General features: G+C 40.4%; 11 non-coding genes across 11 annotated transcripts; all 11 read left to right on the plus strand.

The window, feature by feature from the left end:
* The first annotated feature begins 2,236 nt into the window (after window positions 1-2,236).
* TRNAR-ACG (transfer RNA arginine (anticodon ACG)) lies at window positions 2,237-2,309 on the plus strand. Its single transcript has one exon. It is a non-coding gene; the product is annotated as a tRNA-Arg (tRNA).
* A 1,066-nt stretch (window positions 2,310-3,375) lies between these two features.
* TRNAR-ACG (transfer RNA arginine (anticodon ACG)) lies at window positions 3,376-3,448 on the plus strand. Its single transcript has one exon. It is a non-coding gene; the product is annotated as a tRNA-Arg (tRNA).
* A 1,070-nt stretch (window positions 3,449-4,518) lies between these two features.
* Window positions 4,519-4,591, plus strand: TRNAR-ACG (transfer RNA arginine (anticodon ACG)). Its single transcript has one exon. It is a non-coding gene; the product is annotated as a tRNA-Arg (tRNA).
* Window positions 4,592-6,811: 2,220 nt separating this feature from the next.
* Window positions 6,812-6,884, plus strand: TRNAR-ACG (transfer RNA arginine (anticodon ACG)). Its single transcript has one exon. It is a non-coding gene; the product is annotated as a tRNA-Arg (tRNA).
* A 2,786-nt stretch (window positions 6,885-9,670) lies between these two features.
* TRNAR-ACG (transfer RNA arginine (anticodon ACG)) lies at window positions 9,671-9,743 on the plus strand. Its single transcript has one exon. It is a non-coding gene; the product is annotated as a tRNA-Arg (tRNA).
* A 502-nt stretch (window positions 9,744-10,245) lies between these two features.
* On the plus strand, window positions 10,246-10,318 carry TRNAR-ACG (transfer RNA arginine (anticodon ACG)). Its single transcript has one exon. It is a non-coding gene; the product is annotated as a tRNA-Arg (tRNA).
* A 1,070-nt stretch (window positions 10,319-11,388) lies between these two features.
* Window positions 11,389-11,461, plus strand: TRNAR-ACG (transfer RNA arginine (anticodon ACG)). The gene has a single exon. It is a non-coding gene; the product is annotated as a tRNA-Arg (tRNA).
* Window positions 11,462-13,106: 1,645 nt separating this feature from the next.
* Window positions 13,107-13,179, plus strand: TRNAR-ACG (transfer RNA arginine (anticodon ACG)). Its single transcript has one exon. It is a non-coding gene; the product is annotated as a tRNA-Arg (tRNA).
* Window positions 13,180-13,677: 498 nt separating this feature from the next.
* Window positions 13,678-13,750, plus strand: TRNAR-ACG (transfer RNA arginine (anticodon ACG)). Its single transcript has one exon. It is a non-coding gene; the product is annotated as a tRNA-Arg (tRNA).
* A 502-nt stretch (window positions 13,751-14,252) lies between these two features.
* Window positions 14,253-14,325, plus strand: TRNAR-ACG (transfer RNA arginine (anticodon ACG)). Its single transcript has one exon. It is a non-coding gene; the product is annotated as a tRNA-Arg (tRNA).
* Window positions 14,326-15,396: 1,071 nt separating this feature from the next.
* TRNAR-ACG (transfer RNA arginine (anticodon ACG)) lies at window positions 15,397-15,469 on the plus strand. Its single transcript has one exon. It is a non-coding gene; the product is annotated as a tRNA-Arg (tRNA).
* Window positions 15,470-16,505: the final 1,036 nt, after the last annotated feature.

Below are 16,505 nucleotides of genomic sequence, written 5' to 3' on the forward strand. Positions count from 1 at the left end.
TTTGACTCCTACCTGGCTCGGAAAAATTGCCGTGATCGTATGGTGGTTAGTACTCTGCGTTGTGGCCACAGCAACCCCGGTTCGAATCTGGGTCACTGCATGTTACTTTTGTTTCTCTGTCACAACTTTTCAATGTTAGCAGAATTTTAGAAAGTATGCTGAATCTTTGTACTTGCTTGCAATTTTTCGCTATAATGCTAGTTGCCAAAGTATCTATACATGTTTTGAAACTTCAGTCGTGAGAAAATCTCTTGAAAGACAGGGAACTTGACAGAAATTCCTGACATCAAGAAATTTGATTATTTGGACTCTGAGCATGTTCATCACAAACTTGAAAGATCTTTTGAAAATCACAAAGAACCTTAAAATTGAGAGATTTATGGGAAAAGAGCCCTGCAGCAACTGTTCGTTCAGCTACCAAAATGTGACATATGCTGAAATAAGCATAGAGCCCTGTAGAAAGGCTTCGATCAGCTCTCAATTTGTGGTGAAAGAGTCCATCAAATGCAACAACAGTTGGGTCAGTTGCACAATGGATAACGCTTCTGACTACAGATCAGAAGATTGTAGGTTTGACTCATACCTGGCTCGGAAAAATTGCCGTGTTCGTATGGTGGTTAGTACTCTGCGTTGTGGCCGCAGCAACCCCGGTTCGAATCCAGGTCACGGCAAGTTACTTTTGTTTCTCTGTCACAACTTTTCAATGTTAGCAGAATTTTAGAAAGTAAGAATCTTTGTACTTGCTTGCAAGTTTTCGCTATAATGCTAGTTGCCAAAGTATCTATACATGTTTTGAAACTTCAGTCGTGAGAAAATCTCTTGAAAGACAGGGAACTTGACAGAAATTCCTGACATCAAGAAATTAGATTATTTGGACTCTGAGCATGTTCATCACAAACTTGAAAGATCTTTTGGAAATCACAAAGAACCTTGAAATTGAGATATTTATAGGAAAGGAGCCCTGAGGCAACTGTTCGTTCAGCTACCAAAATGTGACATATGCTGAAATAACCATAGAGCCCTGTAGCAAGGCTTCGATCAGCTCTCAATTTGTGGTGAAAGAGTCCATCAAATACTGCAACAGTTGGGCCAGTGGCGCAATGGATAACGCATCTGACTACGGATCAGAAGATTGTCGGTTCAACTCCTACCTGCCTCGGAAAAGTTGCCGTGATCGTATAGTGGTTAGTACTCTGCGTTGTGTCCGCATCAACCCCGGTTCGAATCTGGGTCACGGCATGTTACTTTTGTTTCTCTGTCACAACTTTTCAATGTTAGCAGAATTTTAGAAAGTATGCTGAATCTTTGTACTTGTTTGCAATTTTTCGCTATAATGCTAGTTGCCAAAGTATCTATACATGTTTTGAAACTTCAGTTGTGAGAAAATCTCTTGAAAGACAGGTAACTTGACAGAAATTCCTGACATCAAGAAATTAGATTATTTGGACTCTGTCTGAGCATGTTCATCACAAACTTGAAAGATCTTTTAGAAATCTCAAAGAACCTTGAAATTGAGATATTTATGGGAAAGGAGCCCTGCAGCAACTGTTCATTCAGCTACCAAAATGTGACATATGCTGAAATAACCATAGAGCCCTGTAGCAAGGCTTCGATCAGCTCTCAATTTGTGGTGAAAGAGTCCATCAAATACAACAACAGTTGGGCCAGTGGCGCAATGGATAACGCATCTGACTACGGATAAGAAGATTGTCGGTTCAACTCCTACCTGGCTCGGAAAAGTTGCCGTGATCGTATAGTGATTAGTACTCTGCGTTGTGTCCGCATCAACCCCAGTTCGAATCTGGGTCACGGCATGTTACTTTTGTTTCTCTGTCACAACTTTTCAATGTTAGCAGAATTTTAGAAAGTATGCTGAATCTTTGTACTTGCTTGCAATTTTTCGCTATAATGCTAGTTGCCAAAGTATCTATACATGTTTTGAAACTTCAGTTGTGAGAAAATCTCTTGAAAGACAGGTAACTTGACAGAAATTCCTGACATCAAGAAATTAGATTATTTGGACTCTGTCTGAGCATGTTCATCACAAACTTGAAAGATCTTTAAGAAATCTCAAAGAACCTTGAAATTGAGATATTTATGGGAAAGGAGCCCTGCAGCAACTGTTCATTCAGCTACCAAAATGTGACATATGCTGAAATAACCATAGAGCCCTGTAGCAAGGCTTCGATCAGCTCTCAATTTGTGGTGAAAGAGTCCAGCAAATACTGCAACAGTTGGGCCAGTGGCGCAATGGATAACGCGTCTGACTACGGATCAGAAGATTGTAGGTTCGACTCCTACCTGGCTCGGAAAAGTTGCCGTGATCGTATAGTGGTTAGTACCCTGCGTTGTGGCCACAGCAACCCCGGTTCGAATCTGGGTCACTGCATGTTACTTTTGTTTCTCTGTCACAACTTTTCAATGTTAGCAGAATTTTAGAAAGTATGCTGAATCTTTGTACTTGCTTGCAATTTTTCGCTATAATGCTAGTTGCCAAAGTATCTATACATGTTTTGAAACTTCAGTCGTGAGAAAATCTCTTGAAAGACAGGGAACTTGACAGAAATTCCTGACATCAAGAAATTAGATTATTTGGACTCTGAGCATGTTCATCACAAACTTGAAAGATCTTTTGAAAATCACAAAGAACCTTAAAATTGAGAGATTTATGGGAAAGGAGCCCTGCAGCAACTGTTCGTTCAGCTACCAAAATGTGACATATGCTGAAATAAGCATAGAGCCCTGTAGCAAGGCTTCGATCAGCTCTCAATTTGTGGTGAAAGAGTCCATCAAATGCAACAACAGTTGGGCCAGTTGCACAATGGATAACGCGTCTGACTACAGATCAGAAGATTGTAGGTTTGACTCATACCTGGCTCGGAAAAATTGCCGTGTTCGTATGGTGGTTAGTACTCTGCGTTGTGGCCGCAGCAACCCCGGTTCGAATCCAGGTCACGGCAAGTTACTTTTGTTTCTCTGTCACAACTTTTCAATGTTAGCAGAATTTTAGAAAGTAAGAATCTTTGTACTTGCTTGCAAGTTTTCGCTATAATGCTAGTTGCCAAAGTATCTATACATGTTTTGAAACTTCAGTCGTGAGAAAATCTCTTGAAAGACAGGGAACTTGACAGAAATTCCTGACATCAAGAAATTAGATTATTTGGACTCTGAGCATGTTCATCACAAACTTGAAAGATCTTTTGGAAATCACAAAGAACCTTGAAATTGAGATATTTATAGGAAAGGAGCCCTGAGGCAACTGTTCGTTCAGCTACCAAAATGTGACATATGCTGAAATAACCATAGAGCCCTGTAGCAAGGCTTCGATCAGCTCTCAATTTGTGGTGAAAGAGTCCATCAAATACTGCAACAGTTGGGCCAGTGGCGCAATGGATAACGCATCTGACTACGGATCAGAAGATTGTCGGTTCAACTCCTACCTGGCTCGGAAAAGTTGCCGTGATCGTATAGTGGTTAGTACTCTGCGTTGTGTCCGCATCAACCCCGGTTCGAATCTGGGTCACGGCATGTTACTTTTGTTTCTCTGTCACAACTTTTCAACGTTAGCAGAATTTTAGAAAGTATGCTGAATCTTTGTACTTGCTTGCAATTTTTCGCTATAATGCTAGTTGCCAAAGTATCTATACATGTTTTGAAACTTCAGTTGTGAGAAAATCTCTTGAAAGACAGGTAACTTGACAGAAATTCCTGACATCAAGAAATTAGATTATTTGGACTCTGTCTGAGCATGTTCATCACAAACTTGAAAGATCTTTTAGAAATCTCAAAGAACCTTGAAATTGAGATATTTATGGGAAAGGAGCCCTGCAGCAACTGTTCATTCAGCTACCAAAATGTGACATATGCTGAAATAACCATAGAGCCCTGTAGCAAGGCTTCGATCAGCTCTCAATTTGTGGTGAAAGAGTCCATCAAATGCAACAACAGTTGGGCCAGTTGCACAATGGATAACGCGTCTGACTACAGATCAGAAGATTGTAGGTTTGACTCATACCTGGCTCGGAAAAATTGCCGTGTTCGTATGGTGGTTAGTACTCTGCGTTATGGCCGCAGCAACCCCGGTTCGAATCCAGGTCACGGCAAGTTACTTTTGTTTCTCTGTCACAACTTTTCAATGTTAGCAGAATTTTAGAAAGTAAGAATCTTTGTACTTGCTTGCAAGTTTTCGCTATAATGCTAGTTGCCAAAGTATCTATACATGTTTTGAAACTTCAGTCGTGAGAAAATCTCTTGAAAGACAGGGAACTTGACAGAAATTCCTGACATCAAGAAATTAGATTATTTGGACTCTGAGCATGTTCATCACAAACTTGAAAGATCTTTTGGAAATCACAAAGAACCTTGAAATTGAGATATTTATAGGAAAGGAGCCCTGAGGCAACTGTTCGTTCAGCTACCAAAATGTGACATATGCTGAAATAACCATAGAGCCCTGTAGCAAGGCTTCGATCAGCTCTCAATTTGTGGTGAAAGAGTCCATCAAATACTGCAACAGTTGGGCCAGTGGCGCAATGGATAACGCATCTGACTACGGATCAGAAGATTGTCGGTTCAACTCCTACCTGGCTCGGAAAAGTTGCCGTGATCGTATAGTGGTTAGTACTCTGCGTTGTGTCCGCATCAACCCCGGTTCGAATCTGGGTCACGGCATGTTACTTTTGTTTCTCTGTCACAACTTTTCAATGTTAGCAGAATTTTAGAAAGTATGCTGAATCTTTGTACTTGCTTGCAATTTTTCGCTATAATGCTAGTTGCCAAAGTATCTATACATGTTTTGAAACTTAAGTTGTGAGAAAATCTCTTGAAAGACAGGTAACTTGACAGAAATTCCTGACATCAAGAAATTAGATTATTTGGACTCTGTCTGAGCATGTTCATCACAAACTTGAAAGATCTTTTAGAAATCTCAAAGAACCTTGAAATTGAGATATTTATGGGAAAGGAGCCCTGCAGCAACTGTTCATTCAGCTACCAAAATGTGACATATGCTGAAATAACCATAGAGCCCTGTAGCAAGGCTTCGATCAGCTCTCAATTTGTGGTGAAAGAGTCCATCAAATGCAACAACAGTTGGGCCAGTTGCACAATGGATAACGCGTCTGACTACAGATCAGAAGATTGTAGGTTTGACTCATACCTGGCTCGGAAAAATTGCCGTGTTCGTATGGTGGTTAGTACTCTGCGTTATGGCCGCAGCAACCCCGGTTCGAATCCAGGTCACGGCAAGTTACTTTTGTTTCTCTGTCACAACTTTTCAATGTTAGCAGAATTTTAGAAAGTAAGAATCTTTGTACTTGCTTGCAAGTTTTCGCTATAATGCTAGTTGCCAAAGTATCTATACATGTTTTGAAACTTCAGTCGTGAGAAAATCTCTTGAAAGACAGGGAACTTGACAGAAATTCCTGACATCAAGAAATTAGATTATTTGGACTCTGAGCATGTTCATCACAAACTTGAAAGATCTTTTGGAAATCACAAAGAACCTTGAAATTGAGATATTTATAGGAAAGGAGCCCTGAGGCAACTGTTCGTTCAGCTACCAAAATGTGACATATGCTGAAATAACCATAGAGCCCTGTAGCAAGGCTTCGATCAGCTCTCAATTTGTGGTGAAAGAGTCCATCAAATACTGCAACAGTTGGGCCAGTGGCGCAATGGATAACGCATCTGACTACGGATCAGAAGATTGTCGGTTCAACTCCTACCTGCCTCGGAAAAGTTGCCGTGATCGTATAGTGGTTAGTACTCTGCGTTGTGTCCGCATCAACCCCGGTTCGAATCTGGGTCACGGCATGTTACTTTTGTTTCTCTGTCACAACTTTTCAATGTTAGCAGAATTTTAGAAAGTATGCTGAATCTTTGTACTTGCTTGCAATTTTTCGCTATAATGCTAGTTGCCAAAGTATCTATACATGTTTTGAAACTTCAGTTGTGAGAAAATCTCTTGAAAGACAGGTAACTTGACAGAAATTCCTGACATCAAGAAATTAGATTATTTGGACTCTGTCTGAGCATGTTCATCACAAACTTGAAAGATCTTTTAGAAATCTCAAAGAACCTTGAAATTGAGATATTTCTGGGAAAGGAGCCCTGCAGCAACTGTTCATTCAGCTACCAAAATGTGACATATGCTGAAATAACCATAGAGCCCTGTAGCAAGGCTTCGATCAGCTCTCAATTTGTGGTGAAAGAGTCCATCAAATACAACAACGGTTGGGCCAGTGGCGCAATGGATAACGCATCTGACTACGGATAAGAAGATTGTCGGTTCAACTCCTGCCTGGCTCGGAAAAGTTGCCGTGATCGTATAGTGATTAGTACTCTGCGTTGTGTCCGCATCAACCCCAGTTCGAATCTGGGTCACGGCATGTTACTTTTGTTTCTCTGTCACAACTTTTCAATGTTAGCAGAATTTTAGAAAGTATGCTGAATCTTTGTACTTGCTTGCAATTTTTCGCTATAATGCTAGTTGCCAAAGTATCTATACATGTTTTGAAACTTCAGTTGTGAGAAAATCTCTTGAAAGACAGGTAACTTGACAGAAATTCCTGACATCAAGAAATTAGATTATTTGGACTCTGTCTGAGCATGTTCATCACAAACTTGAAAGATCTTTAAGAAATCTCAAAGAACCTTGAAATTGAGATATTTATGGGAAAGGAGCCCTGCAGCAACTGTTCATTCAGCTACCAAAATGTGACATATGCTGAAATAACCATAGAGCCCTGTAGCAAGGCTTCGATCAGCTCTCAATTTGTGGTGAAAGAGTCCAGCAAATACAACAACAGTTGGGCCAGTGGCGCAATGGATAACGCATCTGACTACGGATCAGAAGATTGTAGGTTCGACTCCTACCTGGCTCGGAAAAGTTGCCGTGATCATATAGTGGTTAGTACTCTGCATTGTGGCTGCAGCAACCTTGGTTCGAATCCAGGTCACAGCATGTTACTTTTGTTTCTCTGTCACAACTTTTCAATGTTAGCAGAATTTTAGAAAGTATGCTGAATCTTTGTACTTGCTTGCAATTTTTCGCTATAATGCTAGTTGCCAAAGTATCTATACATGTTTTGAAACTTCAGTTGTGAGAAAATCTCTTGAAAGACAGGGAACTTGACAGAAATTCCTGACATCAAGAAATTAGATTATTTGGACTCTGAGCATGTTCATCACAAACTTGAAAGATCTTTTAGAAATCTCAAAGAACCTTGAAATTGAGATATTTATGGGAAAGGAGCCCTGCAGCAACTGTTCATTCAGCTACCAAAATGTGACATATGCTGAAATAACCATAGAGCCCTGTAGCAAGGCTTCGATCAGCTCTCAATTTGTGGTGAAAGAGTCCATCAAATGCAACAACAGTTGGGCCAGTTGCACAATGGATAACGCGTCTGACTACGGATCAGAAGATTGTCGGTTCAACTCCTACCAGGCTCGGAAAATTTGCCGTGATCGTATAGTGGTTAGTTTTCTGCGTTGTGGCCGCAGCAACCTCGGTTCGAATCCGGGTCTAAGCATGTTGCTTTTGTTTCTCTGTCACAACTTTTCAATGTTAGCAGAATTTTAGAAAGTATGCTGAATCTTTGTACTTGCTTGCAATTTTTCGCTATAATGCTAGTTGCCAAAGTATCTATACAAGTTTTGAAACTTCAGTTGTGAGAAAATCTCTTGAAAGACAGGGAACTTGACAGAAATTCCTGACATCAAGAAATTAGATTATTTGGACTCTGAGCATGTTCATCACAAACTTGAAAGATCTTTTGGAAATCACAAAGAACCTTAAAATTGAGATATTTATGGGAAAGGTGCCCTGCAGCAAAAGTTCCTTCAGCTACCAAAATGTGACATATGCTGAAATAACCATAGAGCCCTGTAGCAAGGCTTCGATCAGCTCTCAATTTGTGGTGAAAGAGTCCATCAAATACAGCAACAGTTGGGCCAGGGGCGCAATGGATAACGCGTCTGACTACGGATCAGAAGATTGTAGTTTCGACTCCTACCTGGCTCAGAAAAGTTGCCGTGATCGTATAGTGGTTAGTACTCTGCATTGTGGCCGCAGCAACCTTGGTTCGAATCCAGGTCACGGCATGTTACTTTTGTTTCTCTGTCACAACTTTTCAATGTTAGCAGAATTTTAGAAAGTATGCTGAATCTTTGTACTTGCTTGCAATTTTTCGCTATAATGCTAGTTGCCAAAGTATCTATACATGTTTTGAAACTTCAGTCGTGAGAAAATCTCTTGAAAGACAGGGAACTTGACAGAAATTCCTGACATCAAGAAATTAGATTATTTGGACTCTGAGCATGTTCATCACAAACTTGAAAGATCTTTTGGAAATCACAAAGAACCTTAAAATTGAGATATTTATGGGAAAGGAGCCCTGCAGCAACTGTTCGTTCAGCTACCAAAATGTGACATATGCAGAAATAACCATGGAGCCCTGTAGCAAGGCTTCGATCAGCTCTCAATTTGTGGTGAAAGAGTCCACCAAATACAACAACAGTTTGGCCAGTGGCGCAATGTATAACACGTCTGACAACGGATCAGAAGATTTTAGGTTTGACTCCTACCTGGCTCGGAAAAATTGCCGTGATCGTATGGTGGTTAGTACTCTGCGTTGTGGCCACAGCAACCCCGGTTCGAATCTGGGTCACTGCATGTTACTTTTGTTTCTCTGTCACAACTTTTCAATGTTAGCAGAATTTTAGAAAGTATGCTGAATCTTTGTACTTGCTTGCAATTTTTCACTATAATGCTAGTTGCCAAAGTATCTATACATGTTTTGAAACTTCAGTCGTGAGAAAATCTCTTGAAAGACAGGGAACTTGACAGAAATTCCTGACATCAAGAAATTAGATTATTTGGACTCTGAGCATGTTCATCACAAACTTGAAAGATCTTTTGAAAATCACAAAGAACCTTAAAATTGAGAGATTTATGGGAAAGGAGCCCTGCAGCAACTGTTCGTTCAGCTACCAAAATGTGACATATGCTGAAATAAGCATAGAGCCCTGTAGCAAGGCTTCGATCAGCTCTCAATTTGTGGTGAAAGAGTCCATCAAATGCAACAACAGTTGGGCCAGTTGCACAATGGATAACGCGTCTGACTACAGATCAGAAGATTGTAGGTTTGACTCATACCTGGCTCGGAAAAATTGCCGTGTTCGTATGGTGGTTAGTACTCTGCGTTGTGGCCGCAGCAACCCCGGTTCGAATCTGGGTCACGGCATGTTACTTTTGTTTCTCTGTCACAACTTTTCAATGTTAGCAGAATTTTAGAAAGTATGCTGAATCTTTGTACTTGCTTGCAATTTTTCGCTATAATGCTAGTTGCCAAAGTATCTATACATGTTTTGAAACTTCAGTTGTGAGAAAATCTCTTGAAAGACAGGTAACTTGACAGAAATTCCTGACATCAAGAAATTAGATTATTTGGACTCTGTCTGAGCATGTTCATCACAAACTTGAAAGATCTTTTAAAAATCTCAAAGAACCTTGAAATTGAGATATTTATGGGAAAGGAGCCCTGCAGCAACTGTTCATTCAGCTACCAAAATGTGACATATGCTGAAATAACCATAGAGCCCTGTAGCAAGGCTTCGATCAGCTCTCAATTTGTGGTGAAAGAGTCCATCAAATAGAGCAACAGTTGGGCCAGTGGCGCAATGGATAACGCGTCTGACTACGGATCAGAAGATTGTAGGTTCGACTCCTACCTGGCTCGGAAAAGTTGCCGTGATCGTATAGTGGTTAGTACCCTGCGTTGTGGCCACAGCAACCCCGGTTCGAATCTGGGTCACTGCATGTTACTTTTGTTTCTCTGTCACAACTTTTTAATGTTAGCAGAATTTTAGAAAGTATGCTGAATCTTTGTACTTGCTTGCAATTTTTCGCTATAATGCTAGTTGCCAAAGTATCTATACATGTTTTGAAACTTCAGTTGTGAGAAAATCTCTTGAAAGACAGGTAACTTGACAGAAATTCCTGACATCAAGAAATTAGATTATTTGGACTCTGTCTGAGCATGTTCATCACAAACTTGAAAGATCTTTTAAAAATCTCAAAGAACCTTGAAATTGAGATATTTATGGGAAAGGAGCCCTGCAGCAACTGTTCATTCAGCTACCAAAATGTGACATATGCTGAAATAACCATAGAGCCCTGTAGCAAGGCTTCGATCAGCTCTCAATTTGTGGTGAAAGAGTCCATCAAATACAGCAACAGTTGGGCCAGTGGCGCAATGGATAACGCGTCTGACTACGGATCAGAAGATTGTAGGTTCGACTCCTACCTGGCTCGGAAAAGTTGCCGTGATCGTATAGTGGTTAGTACCCTGCGTTGTGGCCACAGCAACCCCGGTTCGAATCTGGGTCACTGCATGTTACTTTTGTTTCTCTGTCACAACTTTTCAATGTTAGCAGAATTTTAGAAAGTATGCTGAATCTTTGTACTTGCTTGCAATTTTTCGCTATAATGCTAGTTGCCAAAGTATCTATACATGTTTTGAAACTTCAGTCGTGAGAAAATCTCTTGAAAGACAGGGAACTTGACAGAAATTCCTGACATCAAGAAATTAGATTATTTGGACTCTGAGCATGTTCATCACAAACTTGAAAGATCTTTTGAAAATCACAAAGAACCTTAAAATTGAGAGATTTATGGGAAAGGAGCCCTGCAGCAACTGTTCGTTCAGCTACCAAAATGTGACATATGCTGAAATAAGCATAGAGCCCTGTAGCAAGGCTTCGATCAGCTCTCAATTTGTGGTGAAAGAGTCCATCAAATGCAACAACAGTTGGGCCAGTTGCACAATGGATAACGCGTCTGACTACAGATCAGAAGATTGTAAGTTTGACTCATACCTGGCTCGGAAAAATTGCCGTGTTCGTATGGTGGTTAGTACTCTGCGTTGTGGCCGCAGCAACCCCGGTTCGAATCCAGGTCACGGCAAGTTACTTTTGTTTCTCTGTCACAACTTTTCAATGTTAGCAGAATTTTAGAAAGTAAGAATCTTTGTACTTGCTTGCAAGTTTTCGCTATAATGCTAGTTGCCAAAGTATCTATACATGTTTTGAAACTTCAGTTGTGAGAAAATCTCTTGAAAGACAGGTAACTTGACAGAAATTCCTGACATCAAGAAATTAGATTATTTGGACTCTGTCTGAGCATGTTCATCACAAACTTGAAAGATCTTTTAGAAATCTCAAAGAACCTTGAAATTGAGATATTTATGGGAAAGGAGCCCTGCAGCAACTGTTCATTCAGCTACCAAAATGTGACATATGCTGAAATAACCATAGAGCCCTGTAGCAAGGCTTCGATCAGCTCTCAATTTGTGGTGAAAGAGTCCAGCAAATACAACAACAGTTGGGCCAGTGGCGCAATGGATAACGCGTCTGACTACGGATCAGAAGATTGTAGGTTCAACTCCTACCTGGCTCGGAAAAGTTGCCGTGATCGTATAGTGGTTAGTACTCTGCATTGTGGCTGCAGCAACCTTGGTTCGAATCCAGGTCACAGCATGTTACTTTTGTTTCTCTGTCACAACTTTTCAATGTTAGCAGAATTTTAGAAAGTATGCTGAATCTTTGTACTTGCTTGCAATTTTTCGCTATAATGCTAGTTGCCAAAGTATCTATACATGTTTTGAAACTTCAGTTGTGAGAAAATCTCTTGAAAGACAGGGAACTTGACAGAAATTCCTGACATCAAGAAATTAGATTATTTGGACTCTGAGCATGTTCATCACAAACTTGAAAGATCTTTTGGAAATCACAAAGAACCTTAAAATTGAGATATTTATGGGAAAGGTGCCCTGCAGCAAAAGTTCCTTCAGCTACCAAAATGTGACATATGCTGAAATAACCATAGAGCCCTGTAGCAAGGCTTCGATCAGCTCTCAATTTGTGGTGAAAGAGTCCATCAAATACAGCAACAGTTGGGCCAGGGGCGCAATGGATAACGCGTCTGACTACGGATCAGAAGATTGTAGTTTCGACTCCTACCTGGCTCAGAAAAGTTGCCGTGATCGTATAGTGGTTAGTACTCTGCATTGTGGCCGCAGCAACCTTGGTTCGAATCCAGGTCACGGCATGTTACTTTTGTTTCTCTGTCACAACTTTTCAATGTTAGCAGAATTTTAGAAAGTATGCTGAATCTTTGTACTTGCTTGCAATTTTTCGCTATAATGCTAGTTGCCAAAGTATCTATACATGTTTTGAAACTTCAGTTGTGAGAAAATCTCTTGAAAGACAGGGAACTTGACAGAAATTCCTGACATCAAGAAATTAGATTATTTGGACTCTGTCTGAGCATGTTCATCACAAACTTGAAAGATCTTTTGAAAATCACAAAGAACCTTAAAATTGAGAGATTTATGGGAAAGGAGCCCTGCAGCAACTGTTCGTTCAGCTACCAAAATGTGACATATGCTGAAATAAGCATAGAGCCCTGTAGCAAGGCTTCGATCAGCTCTCAATTTGTGGTGAAAGAGTCCATCAAATACTGCAACAGTTGGGCAAGTGGCGCAATGGATAACGCATCTGACTACGGATCAGAAGATTGTCGGTTCGACTCCTACCTGGCTCGGAAAAGTTGCCGTGATTGTATAGTGGTTAGTACTCTGCGTTGTGGCCGCAGCAACCCCGGTTCGAATCCAGGTCACGGCAAGTTACTTTTGTTTCTCTGTCACAACTTTTCAATGTTAGCAGAATTTTAGAAAGTAAGAATCTTTGTACTTGCTTGCAAGTTTTCGCTATAATGCTAGTTGCCAAAGTATCTATACATGTTTTGAAACTTCAGTTGTGAGAAAATCTCTTGAAAGACAGGTAACTTGACAGAAATTCCTGACATCAAGAAATTAGATTATTTGGACTCTGTCTGAGCATGTTCATCACAAACTTGAAAGATCTTTTAGAAATCTCAAAGAACCTTGAAATTGAGATATTTATGGGAAAGGAGCCCTGCAGCAACTGTTCATTCAGCTACCAAAATGTGACATATGCTGAAATAACCATAGAGCCCTGTAGCAAGGCTTCGATCAGCTCTCAATTTGTGGTGAAAGAGTCCAGCAAATACAACAACAGTTGGGCCAGTGGCGCAATGGATAACGCGTCTGACTACGGATCAGAAGATTGTAGGTTCGACTCCTACCTGGCTCGGAAAAGTTGCCGTGATCGTATAGTGGTTAGTACTCTGCATTGTGGCTGCAGCAACCTTGGTTCGAATCCAGGTCACAGGATGCTACTTTTGTTTCTCTGTCACAACTTTTCAATGTTAGCAGAATTTTAGAAAGTATGCTGAATCTTTGTACTTGCTTGCAATTTTTTGCTATAATGCTAGTTGCCAAAGTATCTATACATGTTTTGAAACTTCAGTTGTGAGAAAATCTCTTGAAAGACAGGGAACTTGACAGAAATTCCTGACATCAAGAAATTAGATTATTTGGACTCTGAGCATGTTCATCACAAACTTGAAAGATCTTTTGGAAATCACAAAGAACCTTAAAATTGAGATATTTATGGGAAAGGTGCCCTGCAGCAAAAGTTCCTTCAGCTACCAAAATGTGACATATGCTGAAATAACCATAGAGCCCTGTAGCAAGGCTTCGATCAGCTCTCAATTTGTGGTGAAAGAGTCCATCAAATACAGCAACAGTTGGGCCAGGGGCGCAATGGATAACGCGTCTGACTACGGATCAGAAGATTGTAGGTTCGACTCCTACCTGGCTCGGAAAAGTTGCCGTGATCGTATAGTGGTTAGTACCCTGCGTTGTGGCCACAGCAACCCCGGTTCGAATCTGGGTCACTGCATGTTACTTTTGTTTCTCTGTCACAACTTTTTAATGTTAGCAGAATTTTAGAAAGTATGCTGAATCTTTGTACTTGCTTGCAATTTTTCGCTATAATGCTAGTTGCCAAAGTATCTATACATGTTTTGAAACTTCAGTTGTGAGAAAATCTCTTGAAAGACAGGTAACTTGACAGAAATTCCTGACATCAAGAAATTAGATTATTTGGACTCTGTCTGAGCATGTTCATCACAAACTTGAAAGATCTTTTAAAAATCTCAAAGAACCTTGAAATTGAGATATTTATGGGAAAGGAGCCCTGCAGCAACTGTTCATTCAGCTACCAAAATGTGACATATGCTGAAATAACCATAGAGCCCTGTAGCAAGGCTTCGATCAGCTCTCAATTTGTGGTGAAAGAGTCCATCAAATACAGCAACAGTTGGGCCAGTGGCGCAATGGATAACGCGTCTGACTACGGATCAGAAGATTGTAGGTTCGACTCCTACCTGGCTCGGAAAAGTTGCCGTGATCGTATAGTGGTTAGTACCCTGCGTTGTGGCCACAGCAACCCCGGTTCGAATCTGGGTCACTGCATGTTACTTTTGTTTCTCTGTCACAACTTTTCAATGTTAGCAGAATTTTAGAAAGTATGCTGAATCTTTGTACTTGCTTGCAATTTTTCGCTATAATGCTAGTTGCCAAAGTATCTATACATGTTTTGAAACTTCAGTCGTGAGAAAATCTCTTGAAAGACAGGGAACTTGACAGAAATTCCTGACATCAAGAAATTAGATTATTTGGACTCTGAGCATGTTCATCACAAACTTGAAAGATCTTTTGAAAATCACAAAGAACCTTAAAATTGAGAGATTTATGGGAAAGGAGCCCTGCAGCAACTGTTCGTTCAGCTACCAAAATGTGACATATGCTGAAATAAGCATAGAGCCCTGTAGCAAGGCTTCGATCAGCTCTCAATTTGTGGTGAAAGAGTCCATCAAATGCAACAACAGTTGGGCCAGTTGCACAATGGATAACGCGTCTGACTACAGATCAGAAGATTGTAAGTTTGACTCATACCTGGCTCGGAAAAATTGCCGTGTTCGTATGGTGGTTAGTACTCTGCGTTGTGGCCGCAGCAACCCCGGTTCGAATCCAGGTCACGGCAAGTTACTTTTGTTTCTCTGTCACAACTTTTCAATGTTAGCAGAATTTTAGAAAGTAAGAATCTTTGTACTTGCTTGCAAGTTTTCGCTATAATGCTAGTTGCCAAAGTATCTATACATGTTTTAAAAACTTCAGTTGTGAGAAAATCTCTTGAAAGACAGGTAACTTGACAGAAATTCCTGACATCAAGAAATTAGATTATTTGGACTCTGTCTGAGCATGTTCATCACAAACTTGAAAGATCTTTTAGAAATCTCAAAGAACCTTGAAATTGAGATATTTATGGGAAAGGAGCCCTGCAGCAACTGTTCATTCAGCTACCAAAATGTGACATATGCTGAAATAACCATAGAGCCCTGTAGCAAGGCTTCGATCAGCTCTCAATTTGTGGTGAAAGAGTCCAGCAAATACAACAACAGTTGGGCCAGTGGCGCAATGGATAACGCGTCTGACTACGGATCAGAAGATTGTAGGTTCAACTCCTACCTGGCTCGGAAAAGTTGCCGTGATCGTATAGTGGTTAGTACTCTGCATTGTGGCTGCAGCAACCTTGGTTCGAATCCAGGTCACAGCATGTTACTTTTGTTTCTCTGTCACAACTTTTCAATGTTAGCAGAATTTTAGAAAGTATGCTGAATCTTTGTACTTGCTTGCAATTTTTCGCTATAATGCTAGTTGCCAAAGTATCTATACATGTTTTGAAACTTCAGTTGTGAGAAAATCTCTTGAAAGACAGGGAACTTGACAGAAATTCCTGACATCAAGAAATTAGATTATTTGGACTCTGAGCATGTTCATCACAAACTTGAAAGATCTTTTGGAAATCACAAAGAACCTTAAAATTGAGATATTTATGGGAAAGGTGCCCTGCAGCAAAAGTTCCTTCAGCTACCAAAATGTGACATATGCTGAAATAACCATAGAGCCCTGTAGCAAGGCTTCGATCAGCTCTCAATTTGTGGTGAAAGAGTCCATCAAATACAGCAACAGTTGGGCCAGGGGCGCAATGGATAACGCGTCTGACTACGGATCAGAAGATTGTAGTTTCGACTCCTACCTGGCTCAGAAAAGTTGCCGTGATCGTATAGTGGTTAGTACTCTGCATTGTGGCCGCAGCAACCTTGGTTCGAATCCAGGTCACGGCATGTTACTTTTGTTTCTCTGTCACAACTTTTCAATGTTAGCAGAATTTTAGAAAGTATGCTGAATCTTTGTACTTGCTTGCAATTTTTCGCTATAATGCTAGTTGCCAAAGTATCTATACATGTTTTGAAACTTCAGTTGTGAGAAAATCTCTTGAAAGACAGGGAACTTGACAGAAATTCCTGACATCAAGAAATTAGATTATTTGGACTCTGTCTGAGCATGTTCATCACAAACTTGAAAGATCTTTTGAAAATCACAAAGAACCTTAAAATTGAGAGATTTATGGGAAAGGAGCCCTGCAGCAACTGTTCGTTCAGCTACCAAAATGTGACATATGCTGAAATAAGCATAGAGCCCTGTAGCAAGGCTTCGATCAGCTCTCAA

This window comes from Mixophyes fleayi (genome assembly GCF_038048845.1).
Source record: "Mixophyes fleayi isolate aMixFle1 chromosome 4 unlocalized genomic scaffold, aMixFle1.hap1 SUPER_4_unloc_1, whole genome shotgun sequence".
Classification (NCBI taxonomy): domain Eukaryota; kingdom Metazoa; phylum Chordata; class Amphibia; order Anura; family Limnodynastidae; genus Mixophyes; species Mixophyes fleayi.